Source organism: Choloepus didactylus, chromosome 1, assembly GCF_015220235.1.
Source record: "Choloepus didactylus isolate mChoDid1 chromosome 1, mChoDid1.pri, whole genome shotgun sequence".
NCBI classification, from domain to species: Eukaryota; Metazoa; Chordata; class Mammalia; order Pilosa; family Megalonychidae; genus Choloepus; species Choloepus didactylus.
The window spans coordinates 148,200,196-148,228,085 of NC_051307.1; the positions used below are offsets into that span (position 1 = coordinate 148,200,196).

The 27,890-nt window shown below is 38.4% G+C and overlaps 1 pseudogene; it reads right to left on the reverse strand.

The window, feature by feature from the left end:
- Positions 1 to 235: 235 nt before the first annotated feature.
- On the reverse strand, positions 236 to 27,623 carry LOC119526096 (annotated as a pseudogene).
- Positions 27,624 to 27,890: the final 267 nt, after the last annotated feature.

Genomic DNA, 27,890 nt, shown 5'->3' on the forward strand with positions numbered 1-27,890 from the left:
CTGGGCGTGTTTGTCGGGAGCCAGTCCTCCAGAGGCCGCGGGCCTTTGCCCCGCGAACTACCCCCTTGGTTTCCCCAAAGTCAACGCCAGCAGGTGAATATTTGAGAAGTCATTTAAGTTGTTTGCAAACACGCGCTGGCCGGCGTGGCCGAAGGAGTGGAGAACGCCAGTTTCCAAGACGGGATGAGCATCTCTACTGGCCGCGAGCTGCCTTTGGGTTCAGGCCCGACACTAACTAAACAACGCGGCAGTCGAGGGGCTCCTTTTTAGCGGCCGCAGCTGCCCGGCCAGCCATTGTCAGGTCAGCCCTGGGGACTCCGGCGCTGCCCCGGCGCCAACTCTGTGCACAAAAACAGTCCAGGGCGGGTTGCATGCTTGGCTGCCCCGCGGCCGCCAGGCCTTCCCTTTCTGTCTTCTCTTCAGCAGCAGGGCCCCTCCAGACATTTTTTTTTCTCGTGCACGAACAAAGCACAGCTGTAAAAAAGGAAAAGTCCAGAACTTGGGCTAAGGTGGGGGGAGGGGAGAAAAAATGGCCTCCCCACCCCCCACCCCCCAACAGCAGGAAATGAGATGGGAAGATCAGCGTCACACGACAAGAGTTGAACGTTGGAAATCGAGATAAAACTGAAAGCAAAAATTATCTTGTTAAACGGGAACTTTTTTCTTTTTTTCTCTTTTGTCCTGACTTGTCGGTCTTGGGGAAGTTGGTAAGTGTGTCCCATAGCAGAGGAGGGGGGACGGGGGCCAGGGCAGTGACTTTCCTAAACCACTTATTTGCAGTAGGGGGTGGTGGTAGGGGGTCCAGCAGAAATGCCCCCAAGGGTTTAACCTCCTGGGCGGCTCCGAATTTCTCCTAAGAACAACACTGGAAATTCCAACACCTCTTCTCAACACATGCCTAGGACCACAGATCAAGGATGGGTGGCATGCAGGAAATACAGAGGAGGGGCAGCAGGGAAGACTAGGCCCCCATATTCCGGCTGTTTGTGTACAGCTCAGACAGCCTGTCTGGTGTTGTACTGTGGAGCCAGGGCTTGCTGGGGTGAAAGGTCTCTTCTGGCCCCAGGCCGGTGCACCTGCAGCAGGAGTGTGGACTGAGCAGGAATTTTCAAAGCAGCTCTCGGGTGATGGAGTGTGGGGAATGGGTGAGCAGCTCTCAGTATGAGGCCTCTTACAGCCTCCAGATCCTTACTGACCTCAAGCACACTGTTCATATTCTGTGGCTCCCACTTCAGAAGTGTTTGCAAGACACACTCCTTCTCCAGATCATGGCATGAGTGGCCAAGTCAGAGGTTTGGTCCAGCTGCCTGGGGGCCTGCAATTTAGTCCCTAATTGAGCCTGAAGGCATCAGATTCATTCTGATCCTTAGAGAGCAAACTTGAGCAACTTCAAACCAGAGTCACACCCAGGTTAGGAGCTGCGGCTAATGGCACCTACCAAATAATCAGCCACTTGCCTCCTTGCTCTCAAAAATAATTTCTTGGTGACTTTTCTCTCGAGTTTGGTGCTGATGATTCCCTTATTATCCCTTTCTTCTATTTGGAAGAAGAAGGAGAAGAAGAAGGGCCTTTAGATTCCTTTCTGATGAACCACACTCTACTAGACATTGGAGAATAAGACCATTCTTCTGGCTTAGATGACTTTCGTTATTGAACTCCAAAGTTTAGGAAGGTGAAGGTAAAAATCATACCAGAATTTAAAATGCTTTCAGGGTGTTGCTGTTGAAACACAAAACAAAATGAAACTCAGGACTGTACAAAGCGCTTTTGACTCCAACTCAAGGGTTTCAAGGACTTAAACTCCCACCTCACTTCCATTAATCCTAAAGAAGTTGGATTGTTTTTAACTTTTTCTTTTTTTTTTTTTAAACAATGGAGGAAATAGCCAAGAGTGAAGTGAGGGCTGAAGTTCTGAGTAGCTGAAGCTACTAAATTCTGGACGCACAGAAAACGTACAGAAGCTAAATTAACGTGAAGAATGAATGAGTTTTAAGCGTTTCTACAAAGGCTTTGATTGCGTGCTTGCTTGCCTGTGTGTGTGTGTGTGTGTGTGTGTGTGTGCATGTGCGTGCGTGTGTGTAATTCGACAGCGGAAAAACCACAAACTAATTCCGAGCAGGGAGTCTGTCTTCCTATTTGCCTCACAAGGAAAGCTGTATGAATTAAAAAGAGTCCAATGAATGAACACGGGAGCCCTGGGTTCTGGCCAGCTGGGAAGGGAATGTGGCAAGCAGAATGTGTGCTGCAGAATCCTGCGGCAGATTAAAAGATGACTATGAGGCTTCCAAAGGGCAGATCCTGATACAGTCAGAGTATAGAAGCTTTTCAGCAGCCATCTTTCCAGAATATTTTCTTTAACAAATTTCATTTTTTTTTTCCTTTTAAGTTTAATGAGACATCTGCCGAGGACAAATCCGATGGCAAATCGTTCCTAAGCGGTCTTCCTAATTATTCAAATAGATGGCTCTGTGTGTGTGTGTGTGTGTGTGTGTGTGTGTGTGTGTGTGTGTGTGTAGGCATGGCATTTGGAGGGAGGGATGCCTGGCAGAATAGACTGGAAGCCGCTCCAGGCCGTTCAACCTGAACTTTCTGATCACTGTCTGGGTTGGACGCGGGCCTGCCTGCTCCAGCACTCCCCTATGAGCTGGAAGGGATGTGGGAAATTATTGAGTAACTTTGCCATATTCGCAACAATAAGCACAATAATTAAAATGACGCAGATGCTAGTATTGGACTTTGTGGTTTCTATGATCATTAAAGACAGACTTAAGAACAAAACTTAATTAAGTCTAATGATGGAGCTTTTCTTCTTGTGAATAGATGGTGGGTTAAACCAATTAGACACATTCATCAAATTCTTTCCACCAAGATCCTATAGACATTAAGATATATTCTCTACACAGAGCAGAAAGTTGCACAACTTACTAACCGCCCAGAGCTGGGGCAGATGGGCGAGACGCCATGATCTAGATTAAGGAAAAGCATACTCTACATTCTGCCCCAGGAAGCTGATTTGCACGTGGTTTATGGCACATCTGCCCTTGGATTTTTCTGGTGCAGCACGGGTTCCCTTTCCACACAACTTCTTTCCCAAATAATCACTCAAAATTAACGAATTTTCTGTTAGGTATCTCACAGTGGTCAGGAGTCCTGAGTGTGGGCGTATTTGGCAAAACCTAACTCTCCTTGGCGCAGAATAGTGCCTAGAAAAGGCTGTTGAGTTAAGAATCCCGAAAATAGCAGTCAAATTATGGGGAAACGCTATTAAGTCTATCTTTGCACTTCCCCCAGAATCTCTTGTAGAGGCCAGGAGAGGTGTTTCCAAGGGACCAAAATCATCTGCGGGACGGTGTGTGTGTGGGGGGGGGGAGGGGGTCGGTGAGGGATGGGGGGCAGCTCAGACTGAAGTTAAGTGTGGAGGACCTCACCAAGCTTTGAGCGCCCCAATAGCCGGGTCGCGCCAGGTCAGCCAGCCTCCGAGAGAGGAGACCGTCTGAATTGGAGCTCAGACTCAGCCCTCTGGGGAGTTTTCCGGCGGCTTCTGCTGTTGCGGGCCTCGCCTGAAACAAGAATTCCATCTGTTGGCTCAGGACTCGCGCGTCTACTATTTGAACAAGAACTTTCTACAGCTATGGAAGTAGTAAGTAGTATCCAAGCTTGTGGCAAAGAAAGAGAGAAACGATTCCATGCCCAGGGTTCACAGTTAGTGAGGCCACAGACTTCAACAACAGGTGAAAATGCCTGGAATGTGGTTTGAAGACAAATCGTAATATCTAATATGCTTCACTTAACGTATGCCCACAGGTTTAATATAACCGTATATAAACACACACATTATATATAACACTTAACACACATCATGGTGTTTGATATACATTGACATGCTTAATTTTATATTTATATATTACAAGAGTACCTAAAATTACATATAAGTACATATATTTCTGTAGTAGGTGGTATAAATTAAATAGACGGATATATAGGTGTCACTGAATATAGTGAAAATATTATATTAGATGTTTATTGCCATTTGGGAATTATATTGCATATTAAGAGATATATGAAGAATGACAAAATTGCATTCAGGGACCTATATTATCTACAAAGAAGTGTATTATATATTGGGTGACATATACTAGGCTAAATACTAGGATGGAGATACATGTTTCTTTATTTAGAGTGTTTATTTACAGACATTTTTGGACAATGCAGAGTGGAACCTTTTGAGTTCCAACCCTAACAGGGAGCCAACTCTCTCTGGCAAAGACAAAAAAAAAGAACCTTTTTCTTTATAGTGCTATTTCTAACCTCTTCTCTTGAATATTGCTCCTACAACACCTTCACCTCCTTCATATAAATGAGAAAGTCATAAAAATGGTAAACAAACAAAAAACTCCAAACTTCTTTCCACCCAGCCAAGCATGCCTCTTTACTTCAAAGCTGTTTCCTTCTGTTTTGAGTTTGTTTCGGCTCCCGAACACCCCCTGCGTGGCGACTTTCTTACTTTCGAGGGCCAAACCCCAAGTTGGCGGAGGCTCTGGGACTTCACGCCAACAAAGGGCGTGGCTCAGACCTAGTCCTGGACACCAGGAAACATGGTAATTGAACGTGAGAAATAATGTTCAGGGTGAGAACGTCCTAGACCACCAGCTCCAGCAACTGCATTAGAGGAAGACAGAGGCAGTCAGCTGCTGGGGAGTCTTAGCCCCAGCTCGATCCTCCAACACTGAGAACCGCCCATCCTCCACAGCTTCCACCCCAGGCCACCCGAAGAAGGGGAGGGGCTCAGAAAGCCCCACCTTGTCAGGTACCATCAATAAGATACATTGTACGCAGCACTCCCCCCCTCCCCCAAAAAAGCATTTGAATAGTTCAAATGTTGATTTTTTTTCAGCGGACAGTCGAATGCGCGTGTGACATCAGATTGCAGAAGAAGTGGGGAGCGGGGGGGGGGGGCAGAGGAGGAGGGGGAGGAAGATTGGTACGGCTCCACTGGCAAGAGAGCAAACTTTCTGAACTCTGTGCATATGGTGCAAATCTGCCTGTAATTATTTTTCAGCTCATTCGGGAGCTGCTCTCGAAGCGAAGCCCCAAAGTAAATAAACATCCCCCTCCTCTCCGAAAGTCATGCCTTTAAAACGAACACCGTCGGCCTAATTACGTTTGCATTATGCAAGGAGCTCAGTGGAGGTTGGAACTTTAGACAAATAATTGCACCATTGTGTGCGTCCGGCATGCGCGGCGCGGCCTCCTACCCCCTTTTCATCACTCCGGGCTAGGAAGGCTGCGGGGCTCGTAGCCACCTGAAAACCGCAGCCGGGGGTCGAGCAAGAGACTCCCGCCTAATTAACCTACTTTTCCACCCGGTGGATGTCAGGTTTTTAGAAAATGGGTTGGGGGAGGGTAAAGAGGGACACGCAGGTCTATACTCTTCCTGGAGTCGAAGCAAAGTTTATTTGCCAGGTTTTGTTGAGATTCCTTGAAGGCTGTTGTGCTACAGGCAAAACTTGAGATGTCGCGGGCATTGCTTGGGAAAGCTCCCGGGGACTCCGGGAGAGCTTGAGGAAACGGAATGTTTTGGAAAACGAGTGCCGTCCAATGTGTTTAAGTAGTGATACGGTAAACCAACGTGATCAAACAGGTACTCAAAGTTTGGGAATAAATGGGGGAAAATGTTAAGATCCCCATAACCCTTACTCCTAAGTGGAGAATTGGATTAATTCTCCAAATTAGACTGCAGTTAAATTAATCTCGGATGTAATTTCCAGACTGAGTGGCAAGAAATTCGGGATTTTAACCTAGAGTTGCCCGCTCCTACGAGTTTGGTGCGGATAACTTGACTAATCACGCAGATAAAATTATTAATGATTTCTACTCAGATCGATTCTCCATCTAAAACCAAAGAAGTTAAAATTTATGTCCGATTCCTTTAATTTGTCTAGTACTGCAATTGTATTTTCAGGATCGGGAGTCATACTCTTAAGATATTCTCAAAACAAAACAAAACCAAAAACAAAACTAAAACTAAAACTAAAACCAAAACCAAAACCAAAACGCACATCTGTAATTACCTCCGAATCTCACTAGTTCAATATGGAAACTCTAATTAAAATGGCTGAATAACATACATATTGGCTTATTAAGTTTCTTCTTAAATATTTTCTTATATTAGCAAAATTCACACTATACTTGTCCTTTATGAAGTTTAAGGTGATTTTGGAAGAAAGTATATGGGCTTTGAAATTTACATAAGCTTAGGGCTGAATGAATTTAGCGTTAGGACAGAAAACTAAGAGTCCTTGTAGACTGTTAGAAGTAATTTCTTTAAAAAATATAGATGCTTTGCCATTCAATTAGCTGATCCCCTACAGCTTTAAAAACTCTACAGGACATTAGCTAAAGGTGTACATGAACATTTCCCTGGAGGGCTTATGTATATTTATTTATTCATGAGCCCAAGGCAACCAGTACTTTAAAAGCAGAGATGGAAATGGGGTGAGGTTGGTAGAGGTAAAATGCTTCAGAAGTGAGTTCCTAAGAAGAAAGTTCCTGAATGGTGCTCTTTCTTTGGGAAAGTTATTTATCAGCACACAAATGTTTCAGTGAAAATAGTCAAGATGCTTTGAGTAATATGTTATGAATCCTACAGTTAGTTTTACTTTGCATTTTTTCAGTGATAGTTTTCCTATCCACATGCACACAGATAAACATGCACACAGAGGTACAGATGAACAAAAAATAATATGCCTAAAAAGATGCACCATAAATGCAAACATGAAAACAGATGTCAGCAGGTGGGGGTAGGGGGAAGAGAACAGAGTCAGAGTAGATAAATAAAATGAGAGAAAATGAGAGCCCTATGTGATGTCAGCTGAGTAAGTGACTTTAAAAAGTGCTAATTTATAAAATCCCACCTGGATGAAGGCATACACATCCTTGGTAACCCCTGTCATGTGCCTGGAACTTGTAAAGTCTGCAAAGGCCCTGTAATATGTGCTTTCTCAAGAGTAAGAATTAAAATGGGAAATATAGTTCTAGTTTCACATTTATTAAATACATAGGTTTCTATGAGATCTAGCAGGAGCTGTTTAACCTATTTTGAGTATTCAAAGTAAAATATTTGCATTTATTGCCTATAGTTCTCCCTCAAACTTCCTTGTATGCATTTTTTTTTTCTTTGAGAAAATCCACATTTGAGCAACAAAAGAGGTTCTCTGGAGGTCACTCCTAGGCATAATTATAGGTGGGCTTAGCCTCCCTTTTACAGCCATAAGTTTCACCCAAGCAAGCCTCAAGATTGAGGGCTTGACTTATAAAGTAGGGGGTTCCTAAATTCACATAGCATATGTTATGTCCACGATAATCCATCCATATCTCATATTATCATCACTTAGTTGTACAATCCTCATCATTCTCAATTTTAAACAGGTCTCGTGACCCAAAACACCTCTTAGCTCCTGTCAGCCCTTGATTATTTGTCCCTAGTATTTGTGTGGTACCAGTAAGGTATTCCTATTAATTATAGTCTCCAATATGCAATATGTAGATTATTCCCCTATACCTTCCGTTTTCAACTCTCTGTGCTAGTGTCATAACTTAGAAGTATACCATGCAAGCACCTATCTATTTTTGTGGTGCTGATCTGTGGGAAAGTTGCCTTTAAACAAACCCTTTCAATCTATTCACCTTCAATTCAGCTCTGATACTTAAAATCCCATTAACAATCCTTATCCCTATCCATTCCCACACATTTGAATTTACCATCATTAACATATCTGAACATATTAGATTATCACTCTCCCTCACTATCTTCTGTCACTAGGCCCCCAATATTCTGTATTAAAAGCCATTGATTTTACATTGTTCAGAGAGTTCATAGAAGTGGTATGATACAATAGCTCTTCAAGATTCAACCATGTTGCCATATGTTTCAGGACCTTGTTCCTTCTCACTGCTGCATAGTATTCCATCATATGTATATACCACATTGTGTTTATCCACTCTTCTGTTGAAGACCACTTGCATTGTTTTCATCTCTTGGCAATTGTGAACAATGCTGCTATGAACATTGATGTACCAATGTCTGTTTGTGTCACTGCTTTCAAATATTCTGGGTATATATCGAGAAGTGGAATTCCTGGATCATAAGGTAATTCAATAACTAGTTTTCTGAGAAACTGCCTCACAGTCTGCCACAGTGGCTGTACCATTATATATTCCCATCAGCAATGAATAAGAGTTCCAGTTTCTCCACATCTTCAGCATTTATTGTTTCCTGTTTGTTTAATGGCACCCATTCTTATTGGTGTGAGATGGTATCTCATTGTGGTGTTGATTTGCATTTCCCTAATAGCTAGTGAAGATGAACATTTTTTTCATTTTTTTTTTTTTTGTATCCATTTGTATTTCCTTTTTGGAAAAATACCTTTTCATATCCTTTGCCCATTTTGTAATTGGGCTGTTTGTGCAATTATTGTTGAGTTGTAGGATTTCTTTATATATGCAGGATATCAGTCTCTTATCAGATATATGGTTTTCAAATATTTTCTCCCATTGAGTTGACTGCCTCTTCACCTTTTTGACAAAGCTTTTTGAGGCACAGAAGCTTTTGATTTTGAGGAGTTCCCATTTATCTATTTTTTCTTTTGTTGCTTGTGCTTTGGGTGTAAGCTCTAAGAAGCTACCTCCTATTACTATGTCCTGAAGATGTTTCCCTATATTATCTTCTAAGAGTTTTATTGTGCTGTCTCTTGTATTAAGGTTTTTGATCCACTTTGAGTTAATTTTTGTATAGGGTGTGAGGTAGGGATCCTCTTTCATTCTTTTGGCTATGGCTATCCAGTTCTCCCAGCTCCATTTGTTGAAGAGACTGGTCGGTCCCAGTTCTGTGGATTTGGGAGCCTTATCAAAAATCAGTTGACCATATATCTGGGGGTCTATTTCTGAACTCTCAATTCAATTCCATTGATCAATATGTCTATCTTTATGCCAGTACCATGCTGTTTTGACTACTGTAGCTTTATAGTAAGCTGTAGAGTCTGGAAGTGTAAGCCCTCCCACTTTGTTCTTCTTTTTTAGGCTGTTTTTGGCAATTCAAGTCCCCCTTACCTTCCAAATAAATTTGATAACTAACTTTTCTAAGTCTGCAGAGTAGTTTGTTAGAATTTTGATTGGAATTGCATTGAATCTGTAGATCGATTTAGGTAGAATTGACATCTTGATAATATTTAGTCTTCCTATGCAGAAGCATGGAATATTTTCCCTCTGTTTAGGTCCTTTTTATTTCTTTTAGTAAAATTTTGTAATTTACTGTGTAAAGGTCTTTCACGTCCTTGGTTAAGTTTATTTCTAGTTACTTGATTCTTCTAGCTGGTATTGTGAATTGATTTTTTTTGATTGCCTCTTCAGTGAGGTCATTACTAGTGTATAGGAGCATTAATGAGCATTAATCTTATATGTGCATTAATCTTATATCCCACCACTCTGCTGAATTTTTTTTATTAGCTCAAGTAGCTTTGTTGTCGAATTCTCAGGGTTTTCCAAGTAAAAGATCATATCATCTGCAAATAATGACAGTTTTACTTCTTCCTTTCCAATTTGGATACCTTCTATATCTTTGTCTTGGCAAATTGCTCTGGCTAGAACTTCTAGCAAAATGTTGAATCATAGAAGTGACAGTGAGCATCCTTGTCTTTCAGCCTCTCACTGTTGAATACTATGCTGGCTGTGGGTTTCTCATATATGCCCTTTATCATATTGAGGAAGGTTCCCTCTATTCTTACCTTTTGAGGTGTTTTTATCAAAAAGGTATGTTGAATTTTGTCAAATACTTTTTCAGTGCCCATCGAGATGATCATTGGATTTTTTCTCTTTCAATTTGTTAATGTGTTGAATTACATTAGTTGATTTTCTTATATTGAACCACCCTTGCTTGCCAGGAATGAACCCCACTTAGTCATGGTGTATAATTCTTTTAATGTGTCTTTAGATTTGATTTGAAAGTATTTTGTTTAGGATTTTTGCATCTATATTCATTAGGGTGTTTGGCCTATAGTTTTTCTTTTTTGTAGTATCTTTATCTAGTTTTGGTATCAGAGTGATATTAGCTTCATAAAATTAGTTAGGTAGTGTTCCGTTTTCTTCAATTTCTTAAAAGAGTTTGAGTAGAAATGGTGTCAATTCTTTTTGGAAAATTTGGTAAAATTCCCCTGTGAAGCCATCTGGCCCTGGGCTTTTATTTGTAGGTAGATTTTTGATGACTGATTAGATCTCTTTGCTTGTGATTGGTTTGCTGAGGTCTTCTATTTCTTCTTGGGTCAGTCTAGGTTGTTCATGTGTTTTCAGGAAATTGTCTATTCTCTCTAAATTGTCTGGCTTGTTGGCATACAGTTGTTCATAGTATCCTCATGATTTTTTTTTTATTTCTTTGGGATCCATAGTAATTATCCCCTCTCATTTCTGATTCTGTTTATTTGGGTCTTCTCTCTTTTTGACTTTATCAGTCTAGCTAAGGGTCTGTCAATCTTGTCTATCTTCTCAAAGACCCAACTTTTGTTTTTATTTATTCTTTTTTTTTTTTTTTGTTCCCCAGCTCATTTATTTCTGCTTTAATCTTTGTTATTTCTTTTCTTCTACTTGCTTTAGGGTTAGTTTGCTGATCATTCTCTAGTCTCTTCAGTTGTTCAGTTAGGTCTTTGGTTTTAGCTCTTTCTTGCTTTTTGATATATGCCTTTAGAGCTGTAGATTTCCCTCTCAGCACCATCTTCGCTGCATCCCAGAGGCTTTATGTGTTGTGTCCTCCTTTTCATTTATCTCTAGATATTTACCAATTTCTCTTGCAATTTCTTCTTTGACGCACTGGTTGTTTAGGATTGTGTTGTTTAACCTCCATATATTTGTGAAAGATCTGGTTGTTTGGTGGCTATCGAGTTCTAATTGAATTCCATTACGGTAAGAGAATGTGCTTTGAATAATTTCAATCTTTTTAAATTTATTAAGACTTGTTTTGTGCTGTACCATGTGATCTATCCTGGAGAACATACCATGGGCACTAGAGAAGAATGTATATCCTGGTACTTTGGGATGTAACGATCTGTGTATGTCTGTTAAGTCTAATTCATTTATCATATTATTTAGGTTCTCATTTCCTTATTGGTCCTCTGTCTAAATCTGTCTGTAGAAGAGAGTGGTGTATTCAAGTCTCCCACTATTATTGTAGATGTGTCTATTGCTCCCTTTAGTTTAGCCAGTGTTTGTTTCATGTATTTTGGAGCTCCTTGATTGGGTGTATAAACATTTGTGATTGTTATTTTGAGGTAAGCAGGAAAATGCATGATTGTATGCATTTTCCTGCTTACCTCAAACTCCTCCAAATATTTATGATTAATCTCTGACAATCCACATAAACTCTGAAGGTTTTATACCCCACCTCTTGAATATCACTTAAAAAGTAAGATATATTATTCTCAAACAAAAATGAATAACCTGATTCCTGAAATTATTCAATTTGGAAATATTTTTTTCTACTGCCATCAGTTAAATATCTCTGACTTGTTCCTCCCACAACTTTTCTTTATAATAAGGCTAATTTTTAGTTATTTCTAAATATGTTTGTAGCATCAGTCTTGACTTAAAATTATTTTTATTCTCAATGTTAGCTGTGAATGCAGTTTCAGAACACAATGAATATCAGTAGTCTCTACAACTCCATGATTTTGGTGAAATACTTTCTATTTCATAAGATAGGAAAATTATATTTTATTAAATTATATATTCAAATAAGTGAGCAGAACCATTTTTTGGTTGTCAATGCAGATGACAATTAAAAAAATCATAAGAACTGGTTTCTCCTATCTCTTAAAAAACATTTGTTTGTAATGGCTCAATATACCTTGTATTTTAGCTCAGCTACCCTCTCTCATGAAGATCTCAATGTGTAATGTAGTAGTACAACTTTCAGAAGAAAGGGTGATTGGGAAAATAATGTTTGTTAAATACGTGTGTACTTTGATCTTGGTTGGTCAGATTGTAGAAAATGCACACAATTGTTTAGGTTTGTTGGTGGACTGAGTGAAAACCGTAGGCTAGCACTATTGTTGTGAAATAGCTAGGGATGAGGATAGGGAGTTAATTATAATTTCTTTCCAAAAGGAAACATGTCTTGGGAATATTTGTAGTTTTCAATGTCAACAAACCTTTTTTGGAAATATGAACATGCGACCTTAATCAACTAAGGTAGAGAAATAAAAAGTTTGTATTATCTATCTTTCATCCTGAAGCATAAATGTATATTAAATTAAGAGAATTATTCAAATGGCCCAAATATTTTTCCAATATTATCTTTATTTATGTATATGTACATATAAACATATATATATATGTGTATACACAGGCAAATTGAAAAAAATTTTAAGAGCTGTAAAGCCTTTTTTTGGTACTGCTTTTATAGGTTGTTCATTTATAAAGAGTAAAGTTAGCTGTATTGAGATGCTATCTTTAAAAATTTGTTATTTAGCCAAGGTAACAAATGATAAAGTTAACTATTTGCTAAGGAATAAGATTTATGTAATATGCCACTTTCTCTAATGCTCATTTTATATTTCACTTTTTTAGATATTCTAGTATCTTATTAAATGAGCTTCTGCAAGAGAGCTTGATTTTAGATGTTTGTAGAGTCACTTTTGATATGTTAGTATTTATTTTAAAACACAATATTCAATTGCAGTTGTCTGAGAATAGGTTTTATATGTGTATGCTTTTGTAAATGTGGGCAATATTTGTTCACACCTCCTTTATAGCAGCATCTTAACCATTTCCCACTTAAATTGTCTCAACAGATCTTTAAAACAACATGGTTTTTGGTACACCACTATGAAATAAAAATCGGAACTACTAAAAGCAGTTTATTCATGTTGGCTACAGTGATACTTACCTCACACTGGACATATTATATTTTGGAGGTGGCGCTGACACCTCAGACATGCTGTGCCAAGCTGCATTGAAATGCTCTGCTGCAAAATTGAGGTGTGGCCAGTCCAAACAGTTCTTGGGGACAGGGAGCCTTTTAATTACTGCCTGCTGATGTTTCAGGTGGAGAGTTCACCATCTTTTTCACTCATGATGAACCTGATGGGCTAAACTCCTTCTGTGTATAGTCTGTGAAAGAGCACTTGGGCCCTTTTAGTTCTGAAAAAGAAGTATCCTCCCAATTTTCTAAAGTGTGGAGAGTTGAAGAAACAATTATTTCTTATATGGAAGTGTTCTTTCTAGTTCTTTTCATATTTACATATACACGCCAAGTCAGAACAATGTTTTTACACCTTCAGAAAGAACCACAATGTGAGAAGCTTAGACACTTTATTTTATTATGTTGAAATAACCATTTAGAGAACTTTTATAAAATTAAAATTGAAAGAATTACTATGCTTTTTGAAGGGGCCCATCTACATTGAGGGATATAGTTGGGGAAATACAAGCATCAAAGCTTGATAAGACAAAGTTATGAGAATACAGGGGATTTATCATCACTTAGACAATCTTTGGAATAGAATATAGTATAAAAAAGCCTTTTTTTCTTGGGTGGAAATCTAAAAGATCCCTTACATGAGATCCTTAATTTTATAGATGAAGAAACCGAGGCTCATGGAAATGAACTGACTCTAAATCTACATAGCTAGTGTAGGACCAGATCTGGTTTTCTGGGCTTGATCCAGCTCATATTTATGGGGATATATACATAAATGATGAGTGTAGACTCTTTGAAAGTTGAGGCTCTTTATTACACCTGTGCATGGCTCAGAATCAAAGATATCAATGGAAACAATGAAGTTGAAACATTTCATTAGGAAACCAAGACAAAATCAGTCACACCAGAAATCTATCCTGTTTCCTATTCTGGAAATTTTGGTATGTGAGTGCAAGGAGGTATGTATGATATAGGAAGTTCACTATTTGTGGACTCTCACTTCAGTAGAAAGGAGGCCCTCAGTCATTGGCCCTTTGATAGCTGTGGATCCTAGGCTGAAATAAGTGATGTGACAGAGACACGTATGTGAAATGAGCTTACAGAAGTTGCAAGAGCCAAGATTTGCATCAGAATGTTCATGTGGGTAGGGCTTACAAAAGGACAGTATTTCCACTGTTAGCAGGTAAAATTCTGAAAACATAATTTTTCATAGAATAAACTAACCAAATACTATTTACTTAGTAACAGATAAGTTAAAATGTATAGTTCAACATTATTTTATTTTTCTATATATAAATTAGGGAGCAAAATGTCCCTGAGTGACCTAGAAAAACAATGTTGATTATTTGCATTCTATTTTAACTAATTTTTTAATGACCAATGTGGTAAAATTTAAAAATAACTTATTACTCCTACTCCCACTTTTTACACTGAAAAGTTGAATACCAAGAAATTAGGTCATTCCCTTAGGGAAGTTATGGGAGAAAACAATATTTGATTAACATCATAGTTATCCAAAAGGCTTTATATGTTACAGGATTTGCAATAGCTCTGGGAAAATGCTTCCTTAACTAAAATAAGCAACTGCAGATAATTTTGATGTCTTGGAAGTCTGGTGCTTTCATGTACCAACAAACAATATCCGGAATATGTAGTTTGTAAAATGCTGTTGTTGTTGATTACCAGGCAGGCATTTGGAAACATTTGCATCATATAACCTGAATTTGGTGCCACTTTCTGGGGGCTGAAAAGTTGGAAAGACAATTGCTGTATTGCTTCTCCTACCATTAACCTGAGAATTGGTCTGGCCTTTTTAATATCTAGCCTTGGGTTAGTACTTACATCAACAACTGTATTTGGGGCTTACATGTTCCTTTGGGGTGTGAAGATTTCACTTATTGTGCTTGATTGTGCCTGAGTCACTAGTTTTCTTTATTCCTTTTTTGTGCATGATTCTTTCAGGTTGCAAATGATCTTTCTAATAGATGGTATGATAGTGCCACAATCTAGATGCTGTTGAAATGTCTTTTCCAAGGTAGGATTTTCTTACTGGGAAAAGATATCCCAGTTGCTGTTGGCACACTTTCTTTTGGTGTTTTTTCCCTTTGTGATGAGCAATATGGGATTAAATTGGGCTTATAAAATCAGTAGAATATATCAATACCACAGGCTACTGAAAAACAGCAGAGGCAGCATTTTAGAATTTTCCATGAACAGAAAAGATCAACTTGATTTTGATTTTGATGTGGGGATACAGAAAGGGGCTGTTTAATTCCGTCTATGATGACCAGTGGCACCTTTAAGAGCATGTTAAATTTTGTATACTATTTTAGAAAATGTGTATAGTTTGTACAGTGAATTGGATTATGGGATGCTAAAGCTACTGAAGAAAGCAATGATTTTTACGTATATGAAAAAGGTGAACCAGCAAACACCTGACTATATTACAAATTAAAGGAAACACAGTTTAAAAATTATACACCACTTCTGTAAAAGTATACAAATAATAGTGAAAATTGAGGATTAAATAATAATACAGCTGAATTTAGTATTAGTATTAAATTCATTTTAGGATTATTAACTTGATATTTATGTTAGACCTTTCAATTAAATTGAGAGAAGTATCTAGTATGTTTTTGAGAGAATACAAAACCTCTTAAGTTGTGAAAATGTTGGAGACTGGGATGGTGGTCAGATGGGGGCATTCACTTTTCCCCCATGGTATCAGAGGGAATGTTGCTGAATTTACTTTGATGGATAGCTTGGCATGTGCTTCTGGAGTTGGTATGCAATAGTGATGCCAATAGAAATGCAAGGGATAGAACAACTCCAAAATAAGGACATTTAAAAAATGGGCAGAGACATTCCTAACAAGTCTGTTGAGGATTGAGTTATTTTTTCATCATTCATCACAGATTTGGTAAAAGCTCTATAAGATTGAAGATTTATGTGGAATGAAGCAGACAACTGAAGAAATAATGAATTCATACATTCAGATTAGATGGTTTTCTGAGTACTGAACTAGCCCTTGTTTCCCTCAAGAGCAGGTTCTTGGATCTTTACTTTCTTGTTTCACAAACCAAGCCTTAACTCCCAACTTTAAATATTGGTCTTCCCACCAAGTCTCTATCTTTGGCCTGTTTGTCTTCTTTCTCTATATTCTCTTTACAATATCTTTCTCCAGCGTCAAGACTGCAAGTGGTTGACTCTTAAGTGCTTCTCTACAGCCTCAGACTCCATCCTGAGTTCCTAAGCCCCCTTTACAGCTTCCTAGGAGAGATGTGTGTTTTGTAACGCATGACTTGTCAAACTGGACAGGTCCAAAATGGAACTGAAGATTTCCTCCATGCCCTCTGGATCCTTACTTCAAGTCTGTTTCATATTTTGTTTAATAGGATCACTATTAGTTCCTTAGGCTCAAAATGAAGGAGTTTTCATTTCATACATCTTCTTCTTCAGCCCCATGTCCAATTTGTCTTTAACTCCTACAGTTCCAACTTGCCCCTAGCTTCTTTTCTCCTTATACTGTTTTGTTTCTTCTCACCTAAATAATTCTAATGGTCTTCTAACCACCTAACCTCCCACCTTACTGTTCATCCTCAACCTCAAGTCAGTTTATCTAAAGGGCTGCTATCCATTCAGTACCAATCAGGTATCAGGCACTTTACATAAAATATCCCACTTAATTCTGACATTTACCCCATTCAAGAGATATCATCTTCATTTGTAAAGATAATGGGGGCTAAATGGATTGAAGAAACTTGCCCCAGAACATTCAATAGGATGGCCATTTAATTTTTTATGCCAACTGGAACACTTATCAGCATGAATGGGGGACACGAGGAATAATAATGCTGGGATAGCAGGTTAAAAGGGTACTATTCTAGACAAACCAGGTCACAAGGTCACTCCACCCTGAAAGTAATTGACTGAGTCAGGTCTTCATTCTAGGTCTTTCCGTAGAGATGCTGCAGCCATTTTGTGATGATGAGGGGGAGTAGCTGAGTAGCTGGTCATGACAGGAAGGAAAGAAAGCAGCAGGTCCTTAGATGACCATGTTGATGCACCCTATCTCTCATCTTTGTGTTGTGTTGATATCCTTATGTTTAAACCATTTTGTATGGTCTTCCATTATTGTGGCTGAACATACTTTGAGACATGAAAAGAGAGTAAATTACGTAAGCAATGGCAATACTGTGTGCTATCTGTTAGGATAATGGGACTGCCAGGACACTTTAAGAGATCAGTTAGGGCCATCTGTCTAATCTTGCGTGTGGGGGGGTGGGGTGGGGAGGGTGATAGCCAGTGAAAGATTCCTGGAGGAGATAACATTTAAATAGAAACTTGAAACATTGAATTGAACTCTGGGTACCTCTACCTGTGTATTTGGGAAACAGCAACAGTTTTCCCTTCCCACGAATTTTTGGCCTCAGTAATTTACAAGCTGATGTGATTTTTTTTTTCTTGTTTGCTTTTTGCTAATACATTGAGAACTTTATAGAAATTATCTCTTAAGAATATGCATATTATTTTCAGCTGTGTTAACCCACATTTTCCAAGAGAGTATTTGCAAGTATTTACACAAAACAATGTGATTTGCTCCCTTTTATAAGCTATAAAAGGCTTTACTTTACAATTTATCAATTTTTTTTTAGAAATTATTTCTACTGCAGATTCATAATCAGCACAGTCTTTCAATGCTGTACAAGATCATCTAGTAGGTACTCTCCTCCCATACAAATTTCAAGACCATTCAGGGACTTGTTTATTTGGTGATCTGTGACCTGGTTCTGTGGAAAATTATATGTCCTCATTTTCTCTGATCTTCCTTTAGTTCCAACTGGAATCTTTCTAGCATTGTATCTTACTTATTTCATCTTCTGGGTGCATGCTGTAAAGTTTTGCATGTAACTTTTTTATAGCCATCTCTCTATTTTTCAGTTCTCTCTTGTAGGCATTCAGAGACAAAACCTGAATAGTGTTGTGAGAATTTGCTTTAATAGAAAAATCTGTATTTATTATCAAGGAATACTCCTTTTCTTTCTCATCATTTTTCTTCTTCCTGTTGGTGGATGAACTATCAGGACTGCACTATCTGTGATATTTACATGCTGCCTACCAGTTCCACTGGCTTGCTTAGTATGGATTCTCAAATCTGTGGGATTAATCACCAGATTAATTTCAGCCCGTTGGGGTAATATTGCTACAGTCATGACGCTAGTGCAGATGTGGACTTGCTTCTCATCTTTGGCACTCTTTGTACTCTGTGCACACCTCCGTTAAATTTCACATGCTTATAGGCTTCTGAAGCCCCAATGCTAGCAGATGCATGTCTAACCACCTCCAGGATCAAATCATTTTCATCTGTTTCTTCTGAGGGAACCAAAAGTAAGATGATTTGATGCTTCAACTGAGCTATTTCTGTTTGACACAGTTATTTCATTTTCTGCAAGTTTCCTTCAGTCTTCATTCTCATTGTGCTGCAAGTGCTCTGTTTCCTGCAGCTCCTGCTCATTCTTGCCCAGCAGCTTGGCCGCTGCCACCAGCTCCAGCCCCCTGACCTGCAGCTGGGCTTCAGACCCAGCCTCGTACTCGAGGAAGGTCCGTAGGGGCCTCCGCGGGCAAACAGCCCCTCCAGCCATCGGCTTCAGTAGCTGACCCGACGGAAAGCCGGGCCAGCAGCGTCCCAGGTTTACAGAAGCCCAGCGGTGCCCAGCGGCTCCCAATAGGAGCCCCACCCTTGCGATTTTGACAGGCAAATTATTAGAGTGAGTTGCCAGGGTTAAGGTGATGCATGGGTTCAACCTCGAAAAGTCACCTGAAAGTTTTGTTTGTGTTTAATTTTTTGCTTTCAGTAGTTTGTCTCCATTTCCTTCTAAGCTTGCTATGTGAGGTATTGTAACCATTGTTTACTATAGTACCCATTGTTTGTTTCTTCTATGTTTGCTTTGTAAAGTTTTTGGCTTTCTTTGGGAGATTTCTTGTTGAGCTGGAATTCAAAAAAGACAGAAGACCTCTGAATTCATGAGTGATTTATTAATAAAAAAGAAATGTCCTGAGCAATTCAGAATTATACAAACAATGCCAATTGTAGGGAGACCACCTGTTCCATGATAGTTGGTTCCTGGAGATTTTAAACACACTTTCTTCCCAAGCTTAATTGCCACAGGATGAGGCAACCCTGTGCATCTTTTCAGAACCATTAATAACCTACTTCACCTGATTGCAGCAAGTGTCTTTTTTTTTTCCTTCCAGATTTGTCAGATGGTAAGTACAAGGACTTTATTCACTGATAAACAACAAAATTGGCCAAATTTAGCAGTAGGTTTCAGCTAAAGGCACTTTTTTCTTTCACCCTCCATCTAATTTGACAACTAATGGTTTTTGAAAAATTAAAACTGGATGATTTCCCCAGCACACTTACTGGATTTTGATTAGATCAAGTGTGGTCTATCTTCCGCTTTGTTTCAGGGAATTGTTCTCTGCGTGCATTTTTTAAAAAATGTGGTTTTATTTTCAAACTCAGGTATGTGACAGTGTACAGTTCAACGCTATCACACGTGTGTGAAGCTTAACAACATTAGGAACTGACAGCTAGTGATACACAAATCCAACATCTCCCTCTCGATTTACTCTGCCTGGCTATATATGGGGAGCAACACGTATCGGTTGTGGGTGCATTATATACACTTTTCATAGCTGTATGTGATTTGATACAGATTGCCATCTCTTCTTACAGAGAGGTTGTCCTGCTCATTTAATCCAGTTCTTTGATTATTTCTAGTATTACTATTTGAATTGTGTGCCTTTGAGCAAGTCACCTAACCTCTCTGTGCTTGAGATTTATTATTATTTGTGAAATGTTTATGTGGAAACTAAATAGATGATGAGGTATATATTTTTGGGCAAATTGCTTTTGGAAACAAATCATCAGGTCTTCAAAAAGTCTGGAATTAGCACATATTGACCAACTCTATTTTGTTTTCTACCATTTCTAGAATTCTCCATTTGTGGGTGGAGGGCTCAGTAGAGTGACTTTCCCAACCCCATCATTTTAGATTGATTTTAAAAACATATTTAAAGGGGAAAAGCAAATTAAAGAGTAACCTAAAGTGGTTTTTGTGTGGAGGGAACCGTGTACTTTGTGATGGTGGTGTGGGAGTGAGGATGAGGGAGTGAAGATGAGGGAGTGCATGGAAGTTCAGGGGGCACTTCTCACATCATGCCTTGGATTAGAGACACATAGGTATTGTCCCTTCATTGCTGTGTACTTGGAGACTTAAGAACAAGACCTCTTGTACACTTTGCAGAGGCTAGGTTTTCCATAAATGTTGAAACCATAGAATCAAAATGATCTTGTCTTCATAAAAGAAAATGAAGAAACAAACCATTATATAGTAAAGTAGTGAATGAAAGCAAAAACAAAATGTTGGTAGGCATAGTGTAGAAATGTGGAAATGTGCTCAAGGACGACTGGGGATGCACATAAGCTGTGATAGTTCAAGGGTAAAGAATTTAGATGTTGCAAAAAAGAATCTTGAGTGGTTTGCAAAAGATTCCAAAGCTAATGTTAAACTTCCAGTTTAAAGATATATTAAATCATTTGAACCTTTGATTTTAAGAGTAAAAATGTGCATAGAAAGAGGCAAAAGTTATCTAATTCAATAAGATCTTTCAAGGTTTGCAAGGCTTTCCATGATCTGTTCCTGCTCTAACACTTGCTGACTGTGTGACCACATGCAAGTTACAAAGCCCTTTTTGTGTCTCAGTTTTTCTCATAAGCAAAATAGGGAAAATAATAGTCCCTGTCTCAGAAGGTCTTTGTGAGGTTAGGATGAGATCATACCTGAATTAAACTTAGAAAAAGGTATCATAGTAAACATTCGTTAAAGGTTAGCTGTTATTCTTCTCATTGTTATCATCATCATCGTCATCATCATTGTGAAAGGCAGTATAGCACATTGTCTAAAAAGCACAGACTTGGAACTTCCATGATTGATCATATACACTGATGTGCTAGGAGGATGATGCTTTCTGACTCCACATGGACAGGACACAGAAGATGATGTTTGAGATACTCCTATACCTCTTCCTAAACATCTCTTCTTTTGACTTCTTATTTGTATCCTTTCACTGTAATAAAACTATATCTGAGTGAAGTTGTTCTGCCATAAACCACCATGAAGTCTTTTTTTTAAATTTTATTTGAGAAGTTGTGGGTTTACAGAACAATCATGCATAAAATACAGGGTTCCCAAATACCACCCTATTATTAACACCTTGCATTGGTGTGGAACTTTGCTACAATTGATGAAAGCACACTTTTATAATTGTGCTACTAATTATAGCCCATGGTTTAATGTAGGGTTCACTGTGTAGTTCCATGGATTAAAAAATGTTATTCTGTTCCTATGTATACAAGCTAATTCCCCTTTTAAGGACATTCAGGTATATATTTCATTGCTGTTAATTATGTTCACAATGTTGTGCACCATGAAGCTTTTGACATTCCTGATCTTGACCAGCATACAAACCCCTTAGTAACTAGCTGAGACCCTTCTATCCCCACTTCCAAGAATGACACTGATTCAAAGTGTCTTCTATAGATTGCTCCACCATATCCAACAAAGCCTTTTAATGTAGATGGCATGTGGTTCCATCTTTCTTAGTTGTTAGCATTATCACAGAACAAGTCTTTTAACTAAGAATAAAGCAATGTTTAGATACTTTTTTCCTTCTGAATGTTCCTCTTAAGAACATCTTCATTACCCTCTTCCATCTATTCTCTACATCCTTACTACACTTATTATATAAATGCTTTTAATAAAGCAGAGATTGATTAAAGAAAAAAAAAAAAAAAAGCCCAGACTTTGGAACCAGATTGCCTTGGTTTGAATTCCAGCTTCATCACTTGCTACCTGTGGGTCTTGTTGAAGTTAATTAAAGTCTCTAGGTCTCTGTTTTCTATCCATAAAACGGGGTGGAAACAAACTACTTCATAGGGTTGTTATAAGTATTAAATGAGTTCTTATATAAAAATGGTGCCTGGCTCGTGATATTATCTTATGACCTCCTTTTATCCCTTTCAGCCATACTGACTTGCGATCTGTTTCTTACCACGCTGAGCTCTTATGCTGGAGGTTCTTTGCCCTTGTGCCTTCCAGGCTTTCCCCCAACCCCCTGCATTTCACTCTGCACCCAACGGTATTCTCTATCTCAGTTCCTGTTTCAGTTTCATCAGAGCATTTATTTTTGTGCATGTATGGTTTCCATGTTTATTATCTGACTCTCCCACTCTGACAGAATATCAGCTTGTTTGCTTGTATCCCAGGGCCTAAATCAATCCCTGGCAGATAGTTGGCATTCAAAACTACTTGTCAAATAAATGAGCACCATTGTGATAGCGTCTAAAGTGATCTGGAGATTATTAAGGATCACTTTCTGTCCTTAAAGGCAGTCTCAAATAGTGCTGCTCAAGCAAGTAGAAACTGAGATGGTCTTGGGTAAACCTTATCCATAAACTACCTGCACTGGAATCATTGGTTGTGGTGGTGGTGGGGAATGGGCTCATAGAAACTTAGATTCCTGGCCTCACCCTCTCCTACAACATCAGAGTGTTTGGTAGCTGGGTCTGGGAATCTGAATTTTAGGATGCGTTCTGGGTAATTTAAAAACATGCCAGAGTTTGAGAACTGCCAGGGCTGAGGATTGGAACATCATCCTTCAGGTGCTTTGTTCCCCAGCCCAGGAGGCTTCCCGAAAGGTGTTAAATACTTATTAACACTGTTGTGTGGGAGCTGCAGTGGTGAGATTGCTGTGTGGGAGCCAAGCACTCATTAGCACTTGTATAGGAACCTCTGCCTGTTCTTGAAAGTTAATTTCTTGGCAAACAATGAGAGTCTTCACGCAGCACTTCTGCAGAGTGAGGACAAATTTGGGGTAATGCAGTGCAAATTGTAGGAAATGAGTACATTAGCAATGAAAGAAATTTAATAAGTATGGGAAAGAGATTTAGTGTGTCTTGCAAAAATGTAAAATTTGGGGAAAAAAAGGTGAATTATAGTAAAGTGAGTAAAGGCTAACCACTTAGAGTGGAACCCTGCCCCCTCTTTAAAAAAAACATAATGCTTTTTGAGAGAATGTGTTGGTGTGTATAGATCAGACTAACACCTATAAAATATGAAATGTTTTGTGGATTTTTACCAAATGTATCTCAGTATTGGTGGTGTGGGCAAAATTTACTAATTATGGCTGATAGTGTTAAAGTAAATAAAGTCTTTAATACCCTCTGATTTTTTTACTTCTTATTTTTTGTGAAGAATTCTCATCTCTTTCATCTCCCTATTGTGGGGGTGGACTATTAATTGATCTTTTGGGTTTTCTTCACACCATCATGAAGCTTATCTCTCTCCCACTCCCATCTTTTTCTAACCTCTTCAAATCCATTCTTCTTTTCAAGCATTCCTGATGCAGAAAAACAATGTATGAATCTATATCTACATCAACTTAAAGTCTCACAGGCAAATATGTAGTCTTTTATTTAATAATCTCAACAGATATTCTTTTCAAGCTCCAATCTCTGTTAAATAGCTCATTAATGTTTTAAACAAAGTCATTAAATCAAAGAGATGTCATTTTATTTTCCTTTTTTTAATTATCATTTCCCATGAAGTAGAAAGAAATAGACGGAGAAAGTGTTCTTGTGAGGTGTTCATTTAAAATAATACAAAAATAAGAATTCAGCAATACACATGTTGAAACAAAGTTGGGAAGTGTGCCTTCCTCTCACTGAATTACTTATGACTTGTACATTTTATTTCTCACTATACAAACCTAACCATGGCCTTTGGCAACTATTCCAAGAATCTGCATTTTAAAGGTAGAGGTAAGGGGTTGTAGTCATAGCTATTTCCAGTGCCAGGGAGGACAATGCCATGTGTGGAGTTTGTAGACATTGGTCTCATAATTATTTATCTGTTGCATTTTCCATAATAATTTAGACCGACAAATAAACAAAAACAGTTTCATTGGAAATTGGGTATATGTGACTTTAAAGGTTTTTGGCATGGGCCAGTCTTTCACCAGTAAGCTGACTACTTTGAGTAGTGATTGGCAACCTCTTTCCCAGGTTTTCCAGTTGATGCAATTTCAAACGGTAGGAGCGTGACCTCTCTGCATTCAGAACACCCAACAATCCGGTTTCAAAACAGATTCCTGCCTTCTTAAGCTTGCCTAGAAAGATTGTTTCTCTGCAAACTCTCCTAGACAAATGGAGCTTTCTTAATTACTTCTAACATTAGCTGAATATTTAAAATATTACGTATTAAACTATCTGTTGTGTTTCTGAACCTTCTCCATTCAACTCAATAAACATCCATACGCTAAGACAATCCATTGTATCATGGCACTTGTCAAAAACCAGCTTTAGCAGCACACTATTGTTCCTCTGCAAAATATTAATATCCTAAACGCAGACATGCTTCTTCTGGGAATCAATATTTTCACCCCAACAATAACTACAGCTCCGTGATGAAGCCAAAGGGAATTGTGGTTGTAGAGACACTAGTTCTATTTGAGAGTTGTTTTTAGTTTGTAAAATGGATTTCTTGCACTCACTCCCTGTCCCCTTTGAGTTTACTCCAGTCGACAGTGATTACCTACAGGTTTCAGTATTGAGTCTGTGGTCTGGGCGTGTTGGAAGCTTTATCTTTATGTGCTTTGGACAGCACACCTGAAGCTGCTGTAGGCCCCTGGCTGTCACCGTTTGCGAGGGGGCACAGAACAATACCCGTGTTTGGTATAAGCAGATCAAGCCTAATCTTTTTTGTAATCCTTCTGGCTGCAACTAAAAACATTTCTTTGCATAGATTTTTCTCTTGGATGCAATCTGGAGGTTAGCGTTTAGCTATTATGTTAATATTATATATGAATCAAAGACTTTTCATTCACGATATAAGCTCTCATGAATTTTTCGACAAGAATAGGATATTAAGCTTTAGGATTTTGTCTCAGCTCCAGGTTAGATAATTATAAATCACCTTGTGCAGAATTTATCTCTTATTCATGATTATAGTTTCTCCCCTCATCCCATTTCTCCCTTTTAAAAATGAACAAAACTCAGTCAATAGTTTCATGTTTGAATTTGGAGGCCATATAAAAATAGTAGACATTTTAAGTAATGGTTTTGTAATTAGTAAACATACAAAAAGAGCATTACATCTGCTTCATACATTTATTGATAATTTTGTTATTCAAGTGGTAAATATGACTGGGGATTTAATTTTTAAAATATTTTTCATTTTTTTCCGATGTAAGTAAGAACCAAATTGAGAGTCACAAAGAATAACTTTAAAAAAAAAATTGATTCCTGATTGTTGGCTATTTTTATTCCAAAAGGAGCAGAACAAAGTAGAAAAATAAAGAGATTACGAATTTAAGATTTATTTCATTAAAAATTCTAAATTCTCAAAGGTTTGCGTTTCAAAAATATTTCTCTAAGCAGGATAAATAATGACATATTGGTTTTGTATTTAAATATACGTATTTTGACTCATTTTTCTTAGAATTTAAAAACCTATAGTCTTTGAAATATGTTAATTTACACTAACATGTATGACTTCCATATTTACACTGATTTGCTTTGGTCATTTAAAAAGGAGATTCATAGTCATGCATTACAGTCATCTAATTATTCAAAATTTCCTAAAAGTAGTTTAAAAGCAATTTAGAAAATAATGGAATATACATTGTTTACTCTGGGTAGAGTGCTAGAAATAATGAGAGTCTCAGAAAATAATACTATCACGTTTAATATTCAAGAGAAAGAGATGTAGTGTTAGGAAAACAATAGCACACACACACACACACACACACACATACAAAGACTGAAGATAATGAAGAACAGTTTAGACAAAGGACATTAGCTATATTGCCTACTGCAACAAAAACAATGTAATGATGATGACATTTTGCCCTTTATTGGAAAAAGTTAGGGGCAACTAAAACATTGGCAACATATGTAATTGTAAGAAATAAAAACTCCTTCATGAAAATTGGAAAAATGAGTACAGGGCTACAGGCATCAACTAAAAAAAAGAGATAATGAGGACTACATGGGTGTGGAATGCAGATATAATGAATTTGAAGAGATGATGGTTTTTATTTGTGTTAATTTCTATCAGTTTGCTTTTTCTAAAATAGGAGGATTTGGGTAACACAAGAGTTACTTCACATTCTAATATCATATGCTGTAATTGGATAGGATGCGAATAGATTTTCAAATGAACTAATTTCTATTCAGGGGATATACAAATACCTCTGTATGTACTTTTGACCTGGGAAAAAAGCCAAAACTACTTTTCCATATATGTTTGGCACTTTTAAAATAATAATTATAAAACAAAAAGTAGGTTAAAAGTTTTTCAGAGGAGGAGAGAGAAAGGTAGAAATATTTTACTGTCAGGGACTGTATAACATCACTCAATCTTAGAATTTAAGGTGCAAAACTAGATTTTGGTTGACATAGGTGAGCAGGGGGGGCGATTGCCAGTCTGATAAGAAGCACATCAAAAAGAGAGAGATCCTTAGTGGTAAGAAAAACATAAAGGGCTTGAGGAAGAGAAAACTGAAGAAGGAAATAAAAAAAGACAGGAAGAAGATGGGGAAAGGAAAATGGTCAAAGCAATTCAAGCCCAAACAATAATTTCCCCTCAATATTGAACAAATGGTTTACTTAATTGTAATCAGCATAGAGATTCTATGATGCCCATATCTTAGAGCAAATATCAGGTAATCTAATACAATGGTGAAAACTGAAAGGATGAAACTTCTTGGTGATTTGCTCTATATGGTCATAAAACACTGAGGGTCTTTGCACTGCTTGGTCTCTTTCACCCTTTCCCATCAGTCTCAGAGGAAGAAGATGTTAGGTGAGTTCATCTCTGTCTGTCCACCTAGCCAGTGACCGGTGTTTTATTAGGATTCAGTTGCATTTAGTTAGCTATTTGATCATGACAAACTCCTTATGGGGGTTCTTAAACTTGTAATTAAAAAGAGATTGTCTAGAGAACACTCTTACTGGCTCTGTGGAAAAACTCTTAGCTCCATTTACTAAATATGAAATCAAACATTGTAATTAATTATAGACTGTGCCAAGGTGACCCTTTATCTGACCACATTATCAGTCCTCGCTCTGGGAACTGGGAACTGTTTTCTTAGGACGGCTAAATTTTTGTAGTATTCTGCTCTCTTCATCAGCTCTTTTCACATCCTTTTGCTTCCTTTTGTCCTCATTTGCCCTCCTATGAGTTTTAATTCAGGTTTTATAGCTTCCCACTCCTTTAGATTAATGTTCAAAGACTGAGGCATGGTTGCCCTCAGTGCAAATCTTTACAAGTTTGTTTCCTTCTCCTTCCTGTGGTTGAATGTTTTTTTTCCCCTTACAGAATGTCTCTGTCATGCTGCTGTCCACTCTGTGCATTTCCTACTCTGTTGCTTCATGTCCCTTACACTCAAGGTTTTCCTGCCTCCCCTCACTTTGGGGTTTTACATTGAGTTGGGCAAACATTTTGGGGCTTACCTCTGCTGGGTGACCCACTGCATGTGCACTCCCTTCACTCAGAATATTTCCTTGCAGTTGGGGGCGGGGCTCTTACGTCATGGGGGATTCATGCTCTTTGATTGTTTCCCTTTAAGCAGGGTGGTTCTCAGGCCATCCCACTGACTACGAAGCTAGGTGCCCCTCACTCTGATTTCACTGGCCATTTCTTCCTGGCTCTCCCTCCTTCTTTCTGTGGTGTCTTTGTGATGTCAAGGTCTATCTCCTTCCATTAGGATGTTTAGCCATAAAAAAGTCTTTTGCTTGAGGGGTCACTTGGAAGGCTATGTCATTTTTCTGTCCCAGGAAGCCAAATAAGTACTGTCTCAA